This window comes from Palaemon carinicauda, chromosome 7, assembly GCF_036898095.1.
Source record: "Palaemon carinicauda isolate YSFRI2023 chromosome 7, ASM3689809v2, whole genome shotgun sequence".
NCBI lineage: Eukaryota > Metazoa > Arthropoda > Malacostraca > Decapoda > Palaemonidae > Palaemon > Palaemon carinicauda.
Window position 1 is genome coordinate 27482620 of NC_090731.1, and position 4222 is coordinate 27486841.

Genomic DNA, 4222 nt, shown 5'->3' on the forward strand with positions numbered 1-4222 from the left:
ACATGAATATAGATAGACGCAATTTTCATTGCACTGCATTTTTAAGGAATTGGGTTAACTAGTCACTTTTTCCTATTTTGAGATTATAATTAAATAACAGAGATTTGGCGTTAAACTAAATTTAGAGGACAGCAATGGTCCACTATGCAAAAAGCATGCTAATGAGCTCTTCTAAGTTGCCATAGCTTTGTTTATATATTTCTTTATTTCGTCAGTATCTTTATCATAATCGTTTAAACGTAATCTTCGTCTTTTTAATTCTTCCTGTGTTGAGATTTATGTTTATTATCGCTCAGTAATGTTTGATCCCCCTCTCTCTCTCTCTCTCTCTCTCTCTCTCTCCTCTCTCTCTCTCTCTCTCTCTCGGAATATATATATATATATATATATATATATATATATATTATATATATATATATATATCTATATATATATATATATATATATATTTATATATATATATATATATATATATATATATATATATATATATATATATATATATATATATATATATATGTGTGTGTATGTATATTATATATTATATATATATACATATATACATATATACATATATATATCTATATATATATATATAAATATATATAATATATATATATATATATATATATATATATATATATATATATATACAGATAGAGAGACCCCATGATATTCAGCATTTTTATAACTACATGCTACATCAATTGTCTTTTCCTTCCACATCCCATCTCTCTCATCGTTAATTCCTTCTCCGTTCCTAACTTTCCCTCACCTTCTCTTTCATCCTTCCCACCTTTCCTCAGTCAACATTTGCCCCTTGCCAGTTTCTCGATACCTCTCACGGGAATGACGAACAAAGGAAAAATATCAAAGGTCGACAAATAACACACCAGTGAATTTCCTTTTTCTCGAATCACAATAACACCCAGGGTAGGCTCTCAGTCACGAACTGCTGTTTGTTTGTGGGCCCGTTGACCGAAGATAGTGGAAAAAAAGGCCTTAAAAGGCTGTCATCTCAAGGTATTTTCAACAATGACTGAATGTCCAACCTGGATTTAATGACGAGCCCCATTGCCGACGTCTTTCATTATCAACTTGAAGGTAGCCTTTGGAGATTATTCTGGATTGCATAGCTGTTAATGAGGATTACGTTTGGGAAGGTTTTCTTAATAGCCTTTTATTTTCAGCGGATACTTTAATTTGGCCTTAAAGGGTGTGACCTAAAGATTTGGTGGAGATCAGACCAAAGGTAAGAGTTTTTACTATAGTATTTCATGTGTTTAGCCACGAATATTAAAGAGCGAAGTTTGCAAATATGTAGATTTTTAGTACCCACTATAGAAAAATAATGTACGGGGACTTCTTTCCCTAAGGGATTACGATTATAGATTAAGAAAATGTAGTAATTAATATTAATGGGAATACCATAATAAGTTAAGACTTACAGATGACAGTTATGTATAGTGAGTCATGAGAACAATTACAAAAGATGATAGAAGATAATGAAGATTTTAATAGAGAAAGCCTTGATGTCCTCCAGAATCTTATTAACAATAACAATAATACTACGAGCCTACGGTGTGCATAAAGCCCACCTACTTGGGTGAATCAGAAAATATGTCCTTCTTAGGAAAATTCTAGATGCTTAAAGTCAAATATATAGAAGGATGAGCATATCATTGCGAGTGTTTTTGTTATTGTCCTTTGGATATAAAGGTAAGTATGAAATCAGCACTTAAGCTAGGATATATCTGTGCTTTGTATGAAAGCTTTTTAATAAGTACCATAATGTTATAGTTGACTGTAGAAGAGAGAGAGAGAGAGAGAGAGAGAGAGAGAGAGAGAGAGAGAGAGAGAGGAGAGAGAGAGAGAGAGAGAGAGAGAGAGTTTCTTAGAAACCATATTTATAATAACTTACGAAGAGCGAACCAGTTCTTAGTATTATCCCAAAGGTCATTGATTTAGTCTTTGTTTTCGCTATTTCTTGTTTGATCACTCCATGTCACTAATACATTTTGTGAATGCTTGTTTATAGATTTATTTTGCTTTCTTTTCTTAAGCTTTGAGGTAGTGCCTTGTCTAGTAGTTATGTTATTGCATATATTTGTATATCCCTTAAATTATATCACTATTTCTTTCATTACCCTTCTATCCACCTTTTTCAACCACTTCTTTTTCTAGCAGATTCTTCTTTCTCTTTATCTTGGCACATTTCCTCCATTATTATTATTATTATTATTATTATTATTGCCTACAACCCTACTTGGGAAAATAGGAGGCTATAAGCCCAACGGCTCCAACAGGAAAAAAATCTCCAGTGGGGAAAGGATATAAGGAAATTAATAAACTACGAAAGAAGTAATGAAAATACGGTTTTTTTCTTTGTCGATCGTTCTCTTTTAGGCCTTTTTCGCCTCCCGTTGCTCTATCACCCAAGGTCCCATTCTTAAAAGCACACTTACTATATGTTTCTTCTTCTTCTTCTTCTTCCTCTTATGATATGTTTCTTCTTCTTCTTCTTCTTCTTCTTCTTCTTCTTCTTCTTCTTCTTCTTATGATATGTTTCTTCTTCTTCTTCTTCTTCTTCTTCTTCTTCTTCCTATGATGTTTCTTCTTCTTTGTCTTCTTCCTCTTCTTCTTCTTCTTATAATATGTTTCTTCTTCTTTGTCTTCTTCCTCTTCTTCTTCTTCTTCTTCTTCTTCTGATATGTTTCTTCTTTTTCTTCTTCTTCTTCTTATTATTCTTATTCTTATGATATCTTTCTTCTTCTTCTTCTTCTTCTTCTTCTTATGATATGTTTCTTCTTCTTCTTCTTCTGTTGATTGCCCGGAGCTTTTCTTCGGAAGGGGGCTTTTTGGCAAAATGTCATAGCCCCCAGAAATATGTTTTATAGCCCAAAGAGGCTCTTCCAACCCACCCCCACCCACACCTCTCCCCACCCCCTCCCACTGAAGCCCCTAACTGGACTTTTATTCCCCCTGCTAAAAGTGTCTCCATTCAAAGCCATCAAGAAGAAGTGGAGTTCGATTCCTTTGTGATGTCTCCCAAGCCTCCTCGCTTGGCCCACGGATGGACGGGTTAATGATATTCAACTGTTGAATAGCAAATATTCAAGTGTTTGTTATCAACCCAACTTTTGAGTTTCTTCTTTGTGTTTTCTTATTTTTTTTTTTCTTTATTCTTTTTCTTGGAGGAAGGGATTCTTTCAGTTTGTTGTTTTCCTTTTTTTTCTCTTTGTCCTTTTAATGTGTCGCTCATTGCAATACTCCGGGTGATTTTAGGGCAACATTGCCAAAAGACTTCCTAAATCATTCTTTGTTTTCTTATTGATTGTAATAATATAGCGATTATATTTCAGCTTTGATCTCTCTCTCTCTCTCTCTCATCTCTCTCTCTCTCTCTCAGATGATTCATCTCCAGAAATATTAAATCAGTGTCCTTTTTATTCCTTTCCTTCTATCAATTGTATTTTAAAGTGAATATGTTTATAAAACAATCGATTTTCTTATGATAAGTGTGACGCAACAATGCTGTCTGAAATATAATTTTTTAAAATTGTCATCTTAATCAGTTTTATCTTTAGTTGTGATAATTTTCAAACTTATTCATCCATTTTTTACTCAGTTTGCCCTCTACATTATCTACAAAGATAATGTTTCTCTTTAATAATAACTTTTACATTAATTACAACAATAATTTTCATCAAATGTGTAATTCTAATTAAAAACAATAATGACCTAAAGTTAAAGTATCCTAAACTCAGGAAACTAGTAACGACATTATTTTAAGGTACTATTTTTTTTTTTTTTTCAGATACTGTTCAGGCCTTTCTCGACTCTCCATCATTTGCCAACTCGTTAGAACATTCTTTGAATGTAACTAAGGAATTGAATGGAAAATCCTAGAAAGATATGTCGAAGAAAACGATGTACTTCATATACTTTGATTCAGCATAGGTATGTATTTTCATATCTTTATTCACTGTAATTATTTTCATTTTCATTTCTGCTTATTAATTGTTAATTATCATATTTCAGAAGATCAATATTTCCATGACTAAATTTTGTCAAAACACCCATATTTAACAATTACCGTCAGAGATATCAAACCTCAGACAAAGTTGAGCTCCCCTGCCCCCCCCCCCCTCCATTAATATTTTCCAACTTTTAAAAAAATTAATTCCCAGTTGTATTCCTATCTCCCTAAATATAATCAAGA